The sequence below is a fragment of the Mirounga angustirostris genome, unplaced genomic scaffold, assembly GCF_029215605.1.
Source record: "Mirounga angustirostris isolate CCGP_5_RB_7025 unplaced genomic scaffold, mMirAng1.0.hap1 SCAF_5, whole genome shotgun sequence".
In the NCBI taxonomy this organism is placed as follows: Eukaryota; Metazoa; Chordata; class Mammalia; order Carnivora; family Phocidae; genus Mirounga; species Mirounga angustirostris.
The window spans coordinates 108,799,521-108,819,298 of record NW_026991713.1 but is presented as its reverse complement, the minus strand read 5'-3'; positions in this window follow the sequence as shown (position 1 = coordinate 108,819,298).

Below are 19,778 nucleotides of genomic sequence, written 5' to 3'. Positions count from 1 at the left end.
AAAATGCTTGTGGATTTTTATAGTGATTACACTGAATCTGTATTTTTCATTGGGCAGTACTGATGTTTTAATTATATTAATTTTTCCAATCCATGAACATAAGATGTTTGTTGGGAGGTTTTTGATTACAGATTTAATCTATTTACTTGTTATTCTTTCACATTTTCTGTTTATTCTTGAGTCAGTGGTATGTTGTGTATTTCTAAGAGTTTATCCATGTCTTCTAGGTAATCCAGTTAGTTGGCATGGAATCATTTGTAATGTTCTTGTATGATCCTTTTTATTCTTGTGGCATTGGTTGTAATGTATCTTTCATTTTTGATATTATTTGAATCTTTTTCTTTCTCATCTTAGCTAATCTAGTGAAATGTTTCAATTTTGTTCAGCTTTTCCAATAATCAGTTCCTGCTTTCATTGATTTTCTGTATGTTTTTCTATCTCTATCTCATTATTTCTGCTCTAATATTTATTTATATTTTTAAATTTTTCTTATTATTATGTTATGTTAATCACCATACATTACATCATTAGTTTTTGATGTAGTGTTCCATGATTCATTGTTTGCGTATAACACCCAGTGCTCCATGCAGAACGTGCCCTCTTCAATACCCATCACCAGGCTAACTCATCCTCCCATCCCCCTCCCCTCTAGAACACTCAGTTTCTTTTTCGGAGTCCATCATCTCTCATGGTTTGTCTCCTCCTCTGTTTCCCCCCCCTTCATTCTTCCCCTCCTGCTATCTTCTTCTTTTTTTTTTTTAACATATAATGTATTATTTGTTTCAGAAGTACAGATCTGTGATTCAACAGTCTTGCACAATTCACAACGCTCACCATAGCACATACCCATCACTCCCACCCCACCCTCACTCCAGCAACCCTCAGTTTGTTTCCTGAGATTAAGAATTCCTCATATCAGTAGGTCATATGATACATGTCTTTCTCTGATTGACTTATTTCGCTCAGCATAATACCCTCCACTTCCACCCCTGTCGCTGCAAAGGGCAAGATTTCATTCCTTTTTTTTTTTTTTTTTGATTTTTTTTTGATTTTTTTTTTATTTCATTCCTTTTGATGGCTGCATAATATTCCATTGTATATATATACCACACCTGCTTTATCCATTCATCTGTCGATGGACATCTTGGCTCTTTCCACAGTTTGGCTATGGTGGACATTGCTGCTATAAACATCGGGGTGCACATACCCCTTCAGATCCTTACATTTGTATCTTTGGGGTAAATACCCAGTAGTGCAATTGCTGGGTCATATGGCAGCTCTAATTTCAACTTTTTGAGGAACCTCCGTACTGTTTTCCAGAGTGGCTGCACCACCTTGCATTCCCATCAACAGTGTAGGAGGGTTCCCCTTTCTCCGCACGCCTGCCAACATCTGTCGTTTCTTGACTTGTTAATTTTAGCCATTCTGACTGGTGTGAGGTGGTATCTCATTGAGGTTTTGATTTGGATTTCCCTGATGCCAAGTGATGTTGAGCACTTTTTCATGTGTCTGTTGGCCATTTGGATGTCTTCTTTGGAAAAATGTCTGTTCATGTCTTCTGCTCATTTCTGGATTGGATCATTTGTTCTTTGGGTGTTGAGATTAAGAAGTTCTTTATAGATTTTGGATACTAGCCCTTTATCTGATATGTCATTTGCAAATATCTTCTCCCATTCTGTCGGTTGTCTTCTGGATTTGTTGACTGTTTCTTTTGTTATGCAAAAGCTTTTTATCTTGATGAGGTCCCAGTAGATCATTTTTGCCCTTGCTTCCCTTGCCTTTGGCAATGTTTCTAGGAAGAAGTTGCTGAGGCTGAGGTCAAAGAGGTTGCTGCCTGTGTTCTCCTTTAGGATTTTGATGGACTCCTGTTTCACATTGAGGTCTTTCAACCATTTGGAGTCTATTTTTGTGTGTGGTGTAAGGAAATGGTCCAGTTTCATTCTTCTGCATGTGGCTATCCAATTTTCCCAACACCATTTGTTGAAGAGACTGTCTTTGTTCCATTGGACATTCTTTTCTGCTTTGTAAAAGATTAGTTGACCATAGAGTTGAGGGTCCATTTCTGGGCTCTCTAATCTGTTCCACTGATCTATGTGTCTGTTTTTGTGCCAGTACCATGCCGTCTTGATGATGACAGCTTTGTAATAGAGCTTGAAGTCCGGAATTGTGATGCCGCCGGCTCTGCTTTTCTTTTTCAATATTCCTCTGGCTATGCGGGGTCTTTTCTGGTTCCATACAAATTTTAGGATGATTTGTTCCATTTCTTTGAAAAAAGTGGATGGTATTTTGATGGGGATTGCATTGAATGTGTAGATTGCTCTAGGTAGCATTGACATCTTCACAATATTTGTTCTTCCAATCCATGAGCATGGAATGTTTTTCCATTTCTTTGTGTCTTCCTCAATTTCTTTCATGAGTATTTTATAGTTTTCTGAGTACAGATCCTTTGCCTCTTTGGTTAGATTTATTCCTAGGTATCTTATGGTTTTAGGTGCAGTTGTAAATTGGATTGACTCCTTAATCTCTCTTTCTTCTGTCTTGATGTTGGTGTATAGGAATGCCACTGATTTCTGTGTATTGATTTTATATCCTGCCACTTTACTGAATTCCTGTATGAGTTGTAGCAGTTTTGGGGTGGAGTCTTTGGGGTTTTCCACATAAAGTATCATATCATCTGCAAAGAGTGAGAGTTTGATGTCTTTGCCGATTCGGGTGCCTTTTATTTCTTTTTGTTGTCTGATTGCTGTGGCTACAACTTCTAGTACTATGTTGAATTGAGGCAGTGGTGATAGTGGACATCCCTGCCGTGTTCCTGACCTAAGGGGGAAAGCTCTCAGTTTATCCCCATTGAGAATAATATTCGCTGTGGGTTTTTCATAGATGGCTTTTATGATATTGAGGTATGTACCCTCTATCCCTAAACTCTGAAGAGTTTTGATCAAGAAAGGATGCTGTACTTTGTCAAATGCTTTTTCTGCATCTATTGAGAGGATCATATGGTTCTTGTTCTTTCTTTTATTAATGTATTGTGTCACATTGATTGATTTACAGATGTTGAACCAACCTTTCAGCGCAGGAATAAATCCCACTTGGTTGTGGTGAATAATCCTTTTAATGTACTGTTGGATCCTATTGGCTAGTATTTTGGTGAGAATTTTTGCATCCATGTACATCAAGGATATTGGTCTGTAATTCTCCTTTTTGATGGGGTCTTTGTCTGGTTTTGAGATCAAGGTAATGGTGGCCTCATAAAATGAGTTTGGAAGTTTTCCTTCCATTTCTATTTTTTGGAACAGTTTCAGAAGAATAGGTGTTAATTCTTTAAACGTTTGGTAGAATTCCCCTGGGAAGCCATCTGGTCCTGGGCTTTTGTTTGTTGGTAGATTTTTGATGACTGCTTCAATTTCCTTAGTGGTTATAGGTCTGTTCAGGTTTTCTATTTCTTCGTGGTTCAGTTCTGGTAGTTGATACATCTCTAGGAATGCATCCATTTCTTCCAGGTTATCTAATTTGCTGGCATAGAGTTGCTCATAATATGTTCTTATAATTGTTTGTATTTCTTTGGTGTTGGTTGTGATCTCCCCTCTTTCATTCATGATTTTGTTGATTTGGGTCATTTCCCCTTTCTTTTTGATAAGTCTGGCCAGGGGTTTATCAATCTTGTTAATTCTTTCAAAGAACCAGCTCTTAGTTTCATTGATCTGTTCTACTGTTCTTTTGGTTTCTATTTCATTGATTTCTGCTCTGATCTTTATTATTTCTCTTCTCCTGCTGGGTTTAGGCTTTATTTGCTGTTCTTTCTCCAGCTCCTTTAGGTGTAGGGTTAGGTTGTGTATTTGACACCTTTCTTGTTTCTTGAGAAAGGCTTGTATTGCTATATACTTGCCTCTTAGGACTGCCTTTGCTGCATCCCAAAGATTTTGAACAGTTGTGTTTTCATTTTCATTGGTTTCCATGAATTTTTTTAATTCTTTAATTTCCTGGTTGACCCATTCATTCTTTAGTAGGATGCTCTTTAGCCTCCATGTATTTGAGTTCTTTCCGACTTTCCTCTTGTGTTTGAGTTCTAGTTTCAAAGCATTGTGGTCTGAAAATATGCAGGGAATGATCCCAATCTTTTGGTACCGTTTAAGACCTGATTTGTGACCTAGGATGTGATCTATTCTGGAGAATGTTCCATGGGCACTGGAGAAGAACATGTATTCTGTTGCTTTGGGATGGAATTTTCTGAAAATATCTGTGAAGTCCATTTGGTCCAGTGTGTCATTTAAAGTCTTTATTTCCTTGTTGATCTTTTGCTTAGATGATCTGTCCATTTCAGTGAGGGGGGTGTTAAAGTCCCCCACTATTATTGTATTGTTGTCAATGTGTTTCTTTGCTTTTGTTATTAATTGGCTTATATCAGTGACTGCTTCCATGTTAGGGGCATAGATATTTACAATTGTTAGGTCTTTGTTAGATAGACCCTTTAAGTAGGATATAGTGTCATTCCTCATCTCTTATTACAGTCTTGGGTTTAAAATCTAATTTGTGTGATATAAGGATTGCCATCACAGCTTTCTTTTGGTGTCTATTAGCATGGTAAATGGTTTTCCACCCCCTCACTTTCAATCTGGGGGTGTCTTTGGGTCTAAAATGAGTCTCTTGCAGACAGCATATTGATGGGTCTTTTGTTTTAATCCAACCTGATAGCCTGTGTTTTTTGATTGTGGCATTTAGCCCATTTACATTTAGGGTAACTATTGAAAGATATGAATTTAGTGCCATTGTATTGCCTGTAAGGTGGTTGTTACTGTATATTATCTGTGTTCCTTTCTGGTCTATGTTGCTTTTAGGCTCTCTCTTTGCTTAGAGGACCCCTTTCAATATTTCTTGTAGGGACGGTTTTGTGTTTGCAAATTCCTTTAGTTTTTGTTTGTCCTGGAAGCTTTTTGTCTCTCCTTCTATTTTCAATGACAGCCAAGCTGGATATAGTATTCTTGGCTGCATATTTTTCTCATTTAGTGCTCTGAATATATCATGCCGGTCCTTTCTGGCCTGCCAGGTCTCTGTTGATAGGTCTGTTGCCAATCTAATGTTTCTACCATTGTAGGTTGCATATCTCTTCTCCCGAGCTGCTTTCAGGATTTTCTTTTTGTTTTTGCGACTCATAAGTTTTACTATTAGATGTTGGGGCATTGACCTATTTTTTTTTTAAAGATTTTATTTATTTATTTGACAGAGAGATAGACAGAAGAGCACAAGCAGAGGGCGTGGCAGAGGGAGAGGGAGAAGCATGCTCTGCACTGAGCAGGGAACCCGATGCGGGACTTGATCCCAGGACCCTGAGATCACGACCTGAGCCGAAGGCAGATGCTTAACCATCTGAGCCACCCAGGCGCCCGGGCATTGATCTATTTTTATTGATTTTGAGAGGGTTTCTCTGTGCCTCCTGGATTTTGATGCCTGTTTCCTTCCCCAAATTAAGGAATTTCTCTGCTATAATTTGCTCCAATATACCTTTTGCCCCTCTCTCTCTTTCTTCTTCTTCTGGGATCCCAGTTATTCTAATATTGTTATGCTTATGGTATCATTTATCTCTCGAATTCTGCCCTCATGATCTATATTTGTTTATCTCTCTTTTTATCAGCTTCTTTATTTTCCATCATTTGCTCTTCTATATCACTGATTCTCTCTTCTGCCTCATTTTTGATTGCACCTCATTAACAGCCTTTTTGATTTCATTTGGTTAGATTTTAGTTCTTTTATTTCTACCAAAAGAGTTTCTCTAATATCTTCCATGCTTTTTTCAAGCCCAGCTGGTATCTTTAAAATCATCATTCTGAACTCTAGTTCTGACATCTTAGTAATGTCCATGTTGATTAGGTCCCTGGCAGTCGGTACTGCCTCTTGTTCTTTTTGTTGACGTGATTTTTTCCATCTTGTCATTTTGTCCAGAGGAGAATAGATGCATAAGAGAACAAAATGTTAGCAGGGTAACAACGTCCCCAGAAAATATACACTAAACAAATCAGAAAAGAACTGAAACTGGGGGACAAAAAAGGGAAAGAAAGAAAAAAGAAAAAAAAAAGAAAAAGATAAAGATAAAGACAAACAAAGACAGTACAAAACAAAAAAACAGAATATGATCAAATATGATCAGGCTGGTGCATAGATCAGTGCCACACACTAGATATTGGGCATATTTGGTCTGTTAGAAGAAAGTGCCTCCCAAAATTTTAAAGAAAGAAAAACTTATATATGTACAAAAATAAGGGTTAATACAATGAAGGGTTGGAATATGACTGTAAGGATGAAAATTATAAAAGATTTTATAAAAGGAATTGATAAGAAGTTGGTTGAAAGAACAAAGAAGAGGATTTAAAAAATAAAAGGAAGAGAATGTGATCAGGCAGGATACTAGAACAAAGCCATACACTAGAGATTTAGCGTATATTTTGATCTGTTACTAGAAACTGTATCTCAAAATTTTAAAGAGAGAACAACATATATATACATATACATATATATGTACATATACATATATATGTATATATACCAAAAATAAGGGTAACTACTATGAAGGATAGAATATGACTCTAAAGATGAAAAATAAAAAAGATTTTTTAAAAAAGAGATTGATAAGATGTTGGTTGAAAAAGAGAAAAAGAAAAATTCAATAAAAGAAATGAAAAAAAAAGACAGTTAAAAAAATAACTTTGAAAGACTAAAGAATCATGGGAAATAAGCCATGAATTCTACGTGCAGTATTCCCCTCGTGCTGGAGTTCTGCCATTCTTATTGATCAATAAACTTGGTCTTTATTGGCTGTACTTGCTGATCTTCTGGGGGATGGGCCTGTTGCCATGGTTCCCAAATGTCTTTGCCGGAGGCAGAATTGCCCACCCCCCCCTTGCTGGTCTGGGCTAAGTAACCTGCTCGGGTTTGCTCTCCGGAGCTTTTGTTCCCTGCAAGCTTTACATACAGCTTTGGAGGACACGAGTGAAAATGGCGGCCTCCCAGTCTCTGCCCCTGAGGAGCTGAGAACTCGGGGCTCCACTCCTCAGTGAGCCCCCAGAGAAAAGCAGTCAATCATTCCCTTCTCCCCAGTCTCTGGGCCGCACTCCGTGCTCACCTGGCCTGTGACCCAACGTTTCTATCTCTGGCACCCGACCCCATGTGGAGTCTCCAAACCCAGCAGATCCCTGCAGTGTGCTCTCGCGCTGCTCCTCCTGAGGGAGGAAGGGGGAGTCTCCCTGGATCTGCTGCTTGTTGGGTCCCTGCTGGAAGAGCAGTGGCCCGACTGTGCCGCAGATCACAGTTTATGGCAACCCCGAGCTGAGAGCCCACTCCTCGGCTCCGTCTCTGCAGCCGGCTTCCCTCCTCCGATACCTGGTAGCTCTGCCACACTCAGGCACCCCCGGTCTTTCTGTGACCACGAGGGTCCTGAGACCACACTGTCCCATGAGGGTTCCACTCCCCGCTTAGCCACTGGAGCGACATCCCTCAGCAGAGCCAACTTCTAAAAGTCCCAATTTTGTGCTCTGCTGCTCTATCACTTGCCAGAAACAGCCAACGGAGGCCCCCTTCCCCACTGTCTATCCTCCCGAATATCACCACACATCCTACCTTCCAGAAAGTGGTCACTTTTCTGTTCAGAGAGTTGTTGCTATTCTTTTCTTCGATCTCCTATTGAGTTTGTAGGTGTTCAGAATGGTTTGATCCCTATCCAGCTGAATTCTTGAGACCAGAGAAAATCCAGGTCTCCTACTCCTCTGCCATCTTGCTCTGCACCTCTAAACTATTTTAAATTAATCATATCAGAAGATTGTTTTTCTGTGGTTCATGAGTATATATATGAGCATCTATTCTGTAGAAAATTTACACTTTGATTTAAAATACCCTAATTGGAGAACAAAGTATTCATAACTTTTGTTGGTTTCTGGATGTAAGACTATTTCACATCCATGAGTCATGTGCTCAGTATCCACTAAGACCCAATAACAGACCAATAGTATCTCAAGGAGCCTATACCTTTCAGGCAGATGTTGGGTTCAGTAGCCCAACAGTCACCTCTGACTTGTAACATTGTCTTGTCATAGACTCAAACTGGTAGAGAAGTTGGTGAGAACCGTAACTCCAAAGTCAAATGTGGATTAAAGGAACAAAGCAGCCTGAGAGGCCTGTTAAAGGAGCTATAAGGCATCCTATTGGTTGATACCCACTCAAAGGTAGAGGCCTTTTTGGTAAACTTATAGATGAATGCCATTGAGATGCCCGCATGGGTAATATGAGAGTGACAGTAGCTGAATAGTCCCACTAATTGCTGGGCCTCCTTTGTATTTATTGGGCTAGAGAGGGAAAAAAGAAACTTGACTCCTTGGAGCTTGAAGTGAGACAATGTACCCCTTTCCATTTTGCTCTCAAGTATTTTACTTGGGTATTAGATTCTTTTACCTTGTTTATATTAATGGTCCAGCTATGTTGCTGCATGTGAGTCATTACAGTATCTAGTCCTTGTTGGGTAGTGCTCTTGTCTAGGTCCAGTGATACTAGTGGAAAGTTAGTATTTGATCTGGAAGCAGGGCTTTTTTTCCAGGTTATGGCCTTATGGAAGGACATTAAAAGTATATTATAACCCATTCCACATAAGGTAAACTTATGATCCTAATTACCTGTGTGAACAGGGATGCTAGAAAGGGCATTTGTGCCCTTTGTTGTTACATACCTATTTCACTCAGCCTGGGTGGTAAGCCTTTTTGAAGGTCACAATTCGAAGTGACACCACATCCAGTTCTGTACTATGGTGTTGAGCTGACTATAATAAATTGTGTCTCTAGGCACCCAAGGCCTTACACACAGACTTAAAGGGCTTATGAATAGAGAAAAAAATGTCATGGAGAACTTTTATTTCATTAAACTCACCAATGAAGGCAGATATTTTTTTCCTCCCCCAGGTAGTTGTTTTTGGATGGCAAAAGTTCAAGGCACTGGTAGCCTGGTAGGTTTATAGTTTTCCATATTCCAAACTAAAATGGTCCTAAAATAAAACAGTTGTTATTAGGGATTAGGGGTAAAAGTGAGTGAGATGTACATAGAAAATACATCTATACAATAATACATTCAGTAATGGAAACCATAACAATGGAGATTTTTAGTGGTCTGTAGGGACATACTCAGAGTTGAGTTTAGATAAGGGTCCCATTTGTGGAACTCAAACACAAAGCAATTGGGCATTATCTATTTCCCCCTCATCCTAGCTACAGAGATCACAGTTATATGTATATCAATGTCCAAAAGTCCTAGAAATTCAATTCTCATCCCTCTTCCCATTGAAGTATGACCTCAGCATATATCCTCATATCCCAGTTGGGGATATAGGGACCTTGACCTAACTCTGATTCTTGTTTGTATTGAAAGTTGAAAGGTTGGATAAAAGTAGGTGGTGGGGAAGGAGAGGTCTCTGGTTATCTTAAGGTTCACTAAGAAGTGCAGAAGGAAGAACACTTGTGTTAATCATAGATATCATCACCATTTGGCTTCTAGTGGGGCTGTGGGTTGGGTCGCCTATGGACGACTATCTGGCTATGACATGGACCACTATCTGGCCATGAATCCTTGGTGGAGAGTCCATTAATGTCATCCTTGAGACCCCATTGTTGAGTAACCAGACCCAGAGATTTCCTTGATTGTTCAGAAGTGGGTTCCTGATTAACATTTTTTAGGTCACTCCTTTCACTAGTCAAACTTTTTATCTCACGTTAGCTGGTTTTTCCTTGCCCTGAAATTTGTCAGTTAAGATCCAGGTTGTCTTGTAAACCAATTGACATAACCTTATAAGGAGTTTTAATGGAGCTAGAAACCAGCAAAGGTGACACAAATGAGCCTGTAAATCTGAGGCTAGTGAACAGTCTCATTACCTACTTAGTGTTCTTGCTCCCCATTGTTTAACAAAAGGGCCATCAGAGTGGCTTATTGGACATCTTGTAGGTAGCTATAAAGGTGGTCCAAACAACCTTTTTGGTGTCAGGAAACTCAACATGGGTGGTCCAAACCTGAGAAAGGAGCTGAGGAAGGAGTGTGTCTAGTGTTCATATTATTGCCTTCTCCCCTTCTTTGTCTTCCTTGAGCAAGTGACCACTGTGAGGGCACTCTGAATGAGTGGGTCTGTTGCGATGCATCCCCTCACTAAGTTTCACAAGTTATCTCCTTAATGACTAAGGCAACCTACCTCATATTATACGGTCTCCTGAGCTCACTGGCAAAGCAATTTTTAAGGTTCTGTATACTTGTTCATTAAAAATGAATCTCAGAAATTTACTATATCATAGGCTGTTCATTAGTGCTAGGGATATTCCTAGACTAACAATAGTTTAGTGCAATTCAGCAAGCATGGTTTATAATGACTTTGGAAAAAAACTACCTTTTTTTCTGATTTATCTTTCATGTTTCATTTTGTAAAGGTAAATATCTATTTTTTAATTTTCTTTCTGTTCTTTTTTTTTCCAGTTTTTATTTATTATTCTTATGTTAATCCCCATACATTACATCATTAATTTTAGATGAAGTGTTCCATGATTCATTGTTTGTGCATAACACCCAGTGCTCCATGCAGAACGTGCCCTCTGTTCTTTCTTAAAAGAGAATTCACTAGATAGCCTCTCTATCAGTTTTTATTCCACTTAAAATTATATCCTAGAAATTCCTCCCAATTTGATGGGATTCTTTTTCATTCCTTTTATAATTGCATGTACAGATGTTTGGACCATACTATATACCATAATCGATATTACCATAGTCTATGCTATATACCTTAGTTTATCAAACCAATCTCCTATGTTTATACATTTATGTGGTTTTGAGTATTTTGCAATTACAAATATGCTGTAATGAATAATCTTGCACACATATATTTTCATTGCTTGGTCTATAATTATGTTTTAATATAAAGTATTAAGAAAACTAAAAACTAAATTGAAACATATCTGAGAACTAGAAATATTAATAAAATAATGAGACAGTTTCTTTTTTTTAACTCTTTTTTTTTTAAAGATTTTATTTATTTATTTGACAGAGAGAGACACAATGAGAGAGGGAACACAAGCAGGGGGAGTAGAAGAGGGAGAAGCAGGTTTCCTGCAGAGCAGGGAGCCTGATGCGGGGCTTGATCCCAGGACCCTGGGATCATGACCTGAGCCGAAGGCAGACGCTTAACGACTGAGTCACCTAGGCACCCAAATAATGAGACAGTTTCAATACATATCCATTAAAACTCTTCTCACTATTTTCATATTGGATCTAGAATTATGATAATTTACTTATAACTTTTTAAAAATGAGAGAAAAGATTTCTGTACATTTGTCAATATTTTGAAAGCATGGAATATCACAATATATTTGTTTTTCCATTTACTGAACTAAATGCCTCTCTTTATGTAACTCACGATAAAGTACTGGAAAATCTTGTGTTTGAGCCTCAAGTTTCAGTGTCAAAAACCTATCTGCAAGTAAGGGAAAAAAGAGCTTCTAAAGGGGAAGGAGTCAGTCGTAAGTATAGTAATTGTAGGTAATTTTTTTAAATTTAAATTCAATTATCCAACATATAGTATATACTTAGTTTCAGATGAAGTATTCAGTAATTTCTCAGTTGTGTATAACACCCAGTGTTTATCACATCATGTGCCCTCCTTAATGCCCATCACCCAATTCCATCTCCCCACCCACCTCCCTTCTAGCAGCCCTCAGTTTGTATCCTATATTTAAGAGTCTCTCATGGTTTTTCTCCCTCTCTAATGACTTCCTATTCAGTTTTTCCTCCCTTAACCTATGATTCTCTGTGCTATTTCTTACATTCCACAAATGAGTGAAACCATATGATAATTGTCTTTCTCTGCTTGACTTATTACACTCAACATGATATCTTCCAGTTCCATCCACGTCATTGTAAATGGTAAGTATTCACCCTTTTTGATGTCTGAGTAATATTCCATTGTATATATGAACCACATCTTTACGCATTCATCTGTTGAAGAACAACTTGGCTCCTTTCACAGTTTGGCTATTGTGGACATTGCTGCTATGAACATCGAGGTGCAGGTGCCCCTTCAAATCACTACATTTGTGTCTTTTGGGTAAATGCCTAGTAGTGTAATTGCTGGGTCATAGGGGAGCTCTGTTTTCAACTTTTTGAGGAACCTCCATACTGTTTTCCAGAGTGGCTGTACCAGCTTGCATTCCTGCCAAAAGTGTAAGAGGGTTCCCCTTTCTCCCCATCCTCGCCAACATTTGTTTTTTCCTGTCTTATTAATTTCAGCCATTCAGACAGGTGTAAGGTGGTATCTCAATGTGGTTTTGTTTTGTATTTCCCTGATGCCAAGTGATGTGGAGAATTTTTTCATATGTATGTTGGCTATGTGTATGTCTTCTATGGAGAAATGTCTGTTCATGACTTCTGCCCATTTTTTACTGGGTTATTTCTTTTTTGGGTGTTGAGTTTGATAAGTTCTTTATAGATCTTGACTACTAGACTTTTATCTGATATGTCATTTGCAAATATCTTCTCCCGTTCCATAGGTTGCCTTTTAGTTTTGTTGACTGTTTCTTTTGCTGTGGAGAAGCTTTTTATCTTGATGAAGTCCCAAGAGTTCATTTTTGTTTTTGTTTCCCTTGTCTTTGGAGACATTTCTAGCAAGGAGTTATTGTGGCTGAGGTCGAAAGTTGCTCCCTGTGTTCCCTAGGATTTTGATGGATTCCTGTCTCACATTGAGGTCTTTCATCCACTTTGAGTTTATTTTTGTGTATGGTGTAAGAAAATGCTCCAGTTTCATTCTTCTGAATGTGGCTATCCTATGTTCCCAACACCATTTGTTGAAGAGACTGTCTTTTTTCCATTGGATATTCTTTACTGTGTTGTTGAAGATTAGTTGGCCATAGCCTTGAGGGTCCATTTGTTGGTTCTGTATTCTGTTCCATTGATCTACGTGTCTGTTTTTGTGCCAGTACCATATTTTCTTGGTGATTACAGCCTTATAATAGAGCTGGAAGTCCAGCATTGTGATGCCACCAGCTTTAGTTTCTTTTTTCAACATTCCTCTGGCTATTCGGGGTCTTTTCTGGTTCCATACAAATTTTAGGATTAGTTGTTCTAGTTCTGTGGAAAACATTGATGGTATTTTTTTATGTTCAATTAGCCAACATATAGTACATCATTAGTCTTTGATATAGTGTTCAACGATTTATTAGTTGCATATAACACCCAGTGCTCATCACAAGTGCACTCCTTAATACCCATCACCTGGCCACACTATCCTCCCACCCTCCTCCCTTCTGTAACCCTCAGTTTGTTTCCCAGAGTCCAGACTCTTTCATGGTTTGTCTCCCTCTCTGATTTCTTCCCATTCAGTTTTCCCCTCCCTTGCCCTGTGGTCCTCCATGCTATTCCTTATGTTCCACATATGAGTGAAACCATAGGATAATTGACTTTCTCTGCTTAACTTATTTCACTTAGCATAATCCCCTCCAGTTCCATCCATGTCGATGCAAATGGTGGATATTCATCCTTTCTGATGGCTGAAGAATATTCCATTGTATATATGAACCACATCTTCTTTATCCATTCATCTGTTGAAGGGCGTCTCGGGTCCTTCTACAGTTTGGCTATTGTGGACATTGCTGTTATGGACATTGGGGTGCATGTGCCCCTTCTTTTCACTACATCTGTATCTTTGGGATAAATACCTAGTACTGTAATTGCTGGGTGGTAGGGTAGCTCTATTTTTAAGTTTTTGATGAACCTCCATACTGTTTTCCAGAGTGGCTATACCAGCTTTCATTGCCACCAACAGTGTAAGAGGGTTCCCCTTACTCTACATCCTAGCCAACATTTGTTGTTCCCTGTCTTCTTCATTTTTGCCATTCTAACTGGTGTAAGGTGGTATCTCATTGTGGTTTTGATTTGTATTTCCCTGATGCCGAGTGATGTTGAGCACTTTTTCATGTGTCTATTAGCCATTTGTATGTCTTCTTTGGAGAAGTGTCTGTTCATGTCTTCTGCCCATTTCTTGACTGGATTATTTTTTGTTAAGTTTGAGTAGTGCTTTATAGATCTTGCATATCAGCCCTTTCTCTGTAATGTCATTTGCAAATACCTTCTCCCATTCCATGGGTTGCCTGTTAGTTTTGTTGACTGTTTCCTTTGCTGTGCAGAAGCTTTTTATCTTGAAGTCCCAAAAGTTCACTTTTGCTTTTGTTTTCCTTGCCTTTAGAGACATGTCTTGCAAGACGTTGCTGTGGCTGATGTCGAAGAGGTTACTGCCTATGTTCTCCTCTAGGATTTTGATGGATTCCTGTTTCACATTGAGGTCTTTCCTCCATTTGGGTTTATCTTTGTGTAATGGTGTACGAGAATAGTCCAGCTTCATTTTTCTGCATCTGGCTGTCCAGTTTTCCCAGCATTATTTATTGAGGGGACTGTCTTTTTTCCATTGCATAATTTTTCCTGCTTTGTTGAAGATTATTTGACCATAGAGTTGAGGGTCCATATCTGGGCTCTCTATTCTGTTCCATTGATCCATGTGTCTGTTTTTGTGCCAGTACCATGCTGTCTTGGTGATCACAACTTTGTAATAGAGCTTGAAGTCAGGCATTGTGATGCCCCCAGCTTTGGTTTTCTTTTTCAACATTCCCCTAGTGACTTGGGGTCTTTTCTGGTTCCATACAAATTTTAAGATTATGTGTTCCTGCTCTGTGAAAAATGTCAATGATATTTTGATAGGGATTGCCTTGAATGTGTAGATTGCTCTGGGCAGCTCTTTATCTCTCCATCCATTCTGAATGACAGCCTTGCTGGGTAAAGTATTCTTGGCTGCATGTTCTTTTCATTTAGTACCCCAAATTTGTCTTGCCAGCCCTTTCTCTCTTGCCAGGTTTTTGTGGACAGGTCTGATGTTATGCTGATGTTCCTCCTTCCATATGTAAGAAATCTCTTCCCCCTAGCTACTCTCAGGATAGCTTCCTTGGCTTTAAGATTTGCAATTTTCACTATTGTATGTCAGGGTGTTGATTTATTTTTATTGATTTTGGGAGAGGTCCTGTCTGCCTCTTGGACACAAATGTTTGTTTCATTCCCCAGATTAGTGAAGTTCTCAGGTATGATTTGCTCAATATATACTTTCTAGTCCTCTCTCTCCCCACCCTCAGGGATCCCAATAATTCTGACATTGGAACATTTCATGGCATCATTGATCTCTCTAAGTCTATTTTCATGGACTACTAGCTGCCTATCCTTATTTTCCTCAGCTTCCTTCCTTTCTGTCAGTTTATCTTCTAGATCACTGATTCACTCTCCTGCCTCATTTACCCTGGCTGTTAGAGTATCCAGTTTAGACTGCATCTCATTCATTGGATTTTTAAGTTTGGCCTGATTAGATCTCATTTCTGTTCTTAGAGATTCTATATTGTCACTAATGCTTTTTTCAAGCCTAGCTATTGACTTCACGATTGCTATCCTGAATTCTATTTCTGACACCTTGCTTATATCCATATCCATTAGTTCTGTGGCAGAGGACATTGCCTCTGGTTCTTTTCTTTGTTGAGAGTTCCTCCTCCTAGTCATTCTGTCAGGGGATGGTTGAATGAATGATCAGAGTCCAAAATACTAACCCAAGCTAGATGCACCGTAGAAAATTCTGGAGTGGTCAGATGCCACTGAAAAAACAAAGTCAAATGAAACAGAAAAATAAAATTAAAAAGTGAAGGATTTAAAAAAAGTGAGCAGGGGAAGGGGGGCTATAATCTCTCAGTGTGGACAAAGCAGGGTATTTCAGTTGTTCCTGGGTGCATTTTGGTCTCTGTGTTAGAGGACACTATGTCCCAAAATTACAAGGAAAGCAAAACTTGTAAATATAAAAAGGTAAAGCTGAATAGAGTGAAAAAAGGGCTAAAATAAAGCATATATCTATAAAAATTATAGGTGTGTAAAAATACAAGTTAAAAGTGAGTATGAAAAATAAGTTGATATAATAGACATCTAGTTGAAATGAAGAGAAGGTAAAAAGCAAAATACAACAGGAAAAAAAAGCATGAAAAAAGGGGAAAAAAAGAAAAGAAAAGAATTATATCTGAAAAATAAACAAGTCACGAGGCCACACCCAGAGCTCAATATATAATTTTCCCCTGGTGTTGGGATTTTATACTCTTATAGGATTCATAGGATTGTCATCCACCTGTTCTTCCAGCCTGTCTTCTGGGGGAGGAGCCTGCTGTGCTGTTTCTCAGGTTACCCAGCCTGTGTGGAGTTGCCCCACCCCCTATCAGGGGGATGGGCTCAGTGGAAACCGGTCTTCTGTGTGGCTTTTTTTTCCATGGGGGCTTTCCATGCCTCTTCAGAGGATTAGAGCAGAAATGGCAGTCAAACCTCTGGCCCAGAGCAGAAAAATCTCAGTCTGCCCTCTTTAATAAGCGTCCATGACAAACAGTCTCCATTTCTGCATGTGCCATTGAAAACCTCAGCCTCCCACAGTGTGTGCCCACTGCAACTCTCCCAGAGTTATTCTCAGGGGCCCAGAAGTGCCTCTGCCCTTTGTGATTCTAAAACCGTGAGGGACTGTGGCTCGCTGTGCACCTGAAGCTCTGGAATCAGGTCTGAGTATCTTTCTAAAGCCTTTTCCCAGCTACTACTGCTCTGTGAAGTTTTGCCTGGTCATGGGTGCAGGTTCCAGATTTTTCAGGCTGTTCAAGGAAAGAGCGTTTATCCACTGGCCTGGCCCACAGTTTATGGCGATCCAAGCTGAGAGTCCATTCCTGGGCTCGCTGACCATAACCTGCTTCCTGGCTCCAATGCTCAGGCCCTCTACCATTTCAGGAATCCCCTTTTGGTCTGTGGTCCCAAGTAACCTGAGACCACAGTGCCCTACCTAGAATTCTGCCTTTTCATTTCCAGGGCCCAGTTTAGAAAGGAATGTCTCTTACTAGAGCAGATTTCTAAGGGTTCCAATTTTGCACTCCAGTGTTACATCACTTTCCAGGAGCCAGCTTATGGGGGCTTCCTCCCCCTTCTGTTTATCTTCCAATATCTCCCCACAGATTCAGGGCTCTACACATCCTACCTTGCAAAAAGCAGTAACTTTTCTGTTTGTAGACATCCAGGTATATATTCTTACATCTCAGGCTGATTTCATGGGTGTGTAAAATGGTTTGATATATATCCAGCTAAATTCAGGGCACCATTTGAAATGGAGTCCCTACTCCTCTGCCATCTTGCCTCTTCCCCATTGATGGTATTTTGATAGGGACTGCACTGAATGTGTAGATTGCTCTGGGTAGCATAGACATTTGAACTATATTTCTTCTTCCAATCCATGAGCATGGAATCTTTTTCCACCTCTTTGTGTCTTACTCAATTTCTTTCATAAGTGTTCTGTAGTTTTCAGAGTACAGATCCTTTACCTCTTTGGTTAGGTTTATTCCTAGGTATCTTATGGTTTTTGGTGCTATTATAAATGGAATCAATTCCTTAATTTCTCTTTCTTCTGTCTCATTGTTAGTGTATAGAAATGTAACTGATTTCTGTGTTTTGATTTTTATACCCTGCCATGTTGCTGAATTACTGTATGAGTTCTAGCAATTTTGGGGTGGAGTCATTTGGGTTTTCCACATAAAGTATCATGTCATCTGTGAAGACTGAGAGTTTGACTTCTTTGCAAATTTGAATGCCTTTTATTTCTTTTTGTTGTCTGATTGCTGAGGCTAGGACTTCTAGTACTGTGTTGAACAACAGTTGTGAGAGTGGGCATCCCTGTCATGTTCTTGACCTTAGGGGAAAAGATTTCATTTGTCTCCATAGAGAATGATATTCACTGTAGGCTTTTGTAGATGGCTTTTTATGATATTGAGGTGTGTTCCCTCTATCCCTATACTGTGGGGAGTTACAGCATCCTTCTTGGATGCTGTAATTTTGTCAAATGCTTTTTCTGCATCAATTGAGAGGATCATATGGTTCTTGTCCTTTCTTTTATTAATATGATGTATTATGTTAATTGATTTGCAAATGCTGATCCACACTTGCAGCCCAGAAATAAATCCCACTTGGTCATGATGAATAAGCCTTTTAATGTACTGTTGTATCCTGTTGACTAGTATCTTGGTGAGAATTTGGCATCCATGTTCATCAGGGATATTAGTCTCTAATTCTCCTTTCTCCTTTGTCTGGTTTTGGGATCAAGGTAATCTGGCCTCATAGAAAGAGTTTGGAAGTTCTCTTTCCATTTCTATTTTTTTTGAAACAGCTTCAGAAGAATAGGTATTAATTCTTTAAATGTTTGGCAGAATTCCCCTGGGAAGCCATCTGGTCCCGGACTCTTGTTTTTTGGGAGATTTTTGATTACTAATTCAATTTCCTTGCTGGTTTATGGGTCTGTTCAGATCTTCTATTTCTTCCTGTTTCAGTTTTTGTAGTTTATAAGTTTTTAGGAATGCATCCATTTGTTCCAAATTGCCTAATTTGTTGGCATATAGTTGCTCATAATATGTTCTTAAAATTGATTGTATTTCCTTGGTGTTGGTCATGATCTCTCCTCTTCCGTTCATGATTTTATTAATTTGGGTTCTTTCTCTTTTCTTTTTGATAAGTCTGGCTGGGGGTTTATCGATTTTATTAATTCTTCCAAAGAACCAACTTCTAGTTTCATTGATCTGTTCTACTGCTTTTCTGGTTTCTATTTCATTGGTTTCTGCTCTAATCTTTATTATTTCTCTTCTCCTGCTTAGTTTAGGCTTTATTTGCTGTCCTTTCTCCAGCTCCTTTAGGTGTGACTTTACCTTGTGTATTTGAGTCTTTTCCTAGGGGGAAGGTGGAGGGTTGCCACGTTCCTGTTTTTTGCAGAGCCCCCACACTGAGAGCTGTCTCACTGTTGTGCATGCACCCACTCCACCCCTCCCAAGGGAAGGTGAAAGGTCCCTGCTTTCCCATCCTTTGCAGGGTCCCCACAAAAGAGTGGTCTCCCAATCGGGCTGTGGCTTGTGGTTTATGGTGAACCAAGCTGAGAGCCCCCTCCCACCTCGCTGAGTGTAACCAGTTTGCCAGCCCCAGTGTTTGGAAGCTCTACTGGCTCAGGCACCCCCGTTCTTCTGTGACTCCAGGAATCTTGAGACCACACTGTCCCACCTAGAATTCTGCACTCTTTCACCACCTGAGCACCTTTCAGGTAGGGATGTCTCTCCCAGGAGCAGATTTCTAAGGATTCCTATTTTGCTCTCTGGGGCTGTATCACTTTCTGGTAGCCAGCTTACTGAGGCTCCCTCCCCCTGCCATTTATTTTCCAAAATATCCCCTCAAATTCACTTCTCTGCACCTCCTACCTTCAAAAAGTGGTCACTTTTCTAATTATAGAGTTCCAGACATTCTTTTCTTACATCTCAGGTTGAATTCATGGGTGTTCAGTTATCTATCTAAATTCAGGGGACCAGATGAAACGAGGTGCCCTACTCTTCTACCATCTTGCCTCCTCTAAGACAGGGACTTATAGATAACCTTAAATGAAACTCATTGGAAGATCATTTTTCTTTGGTTCATGAATATATATTTGAGCATATATTTTATAGAAATCATACCGTGACCTATAGTTTAAGTACCTGAAGATAACTAGAGAACAAACACAGAAGAATTCATAGTCTTTGGTTGGTATTTCTTGTCCCATGGTTATTTCGTAGTTATAGGGCAACCACTCAGTATCCACCAAGGCCCTGTAACTGGCCTCTGAAAGAATGTGTACCTTTAATCTGACTCCTGGAGATATAGGTTTG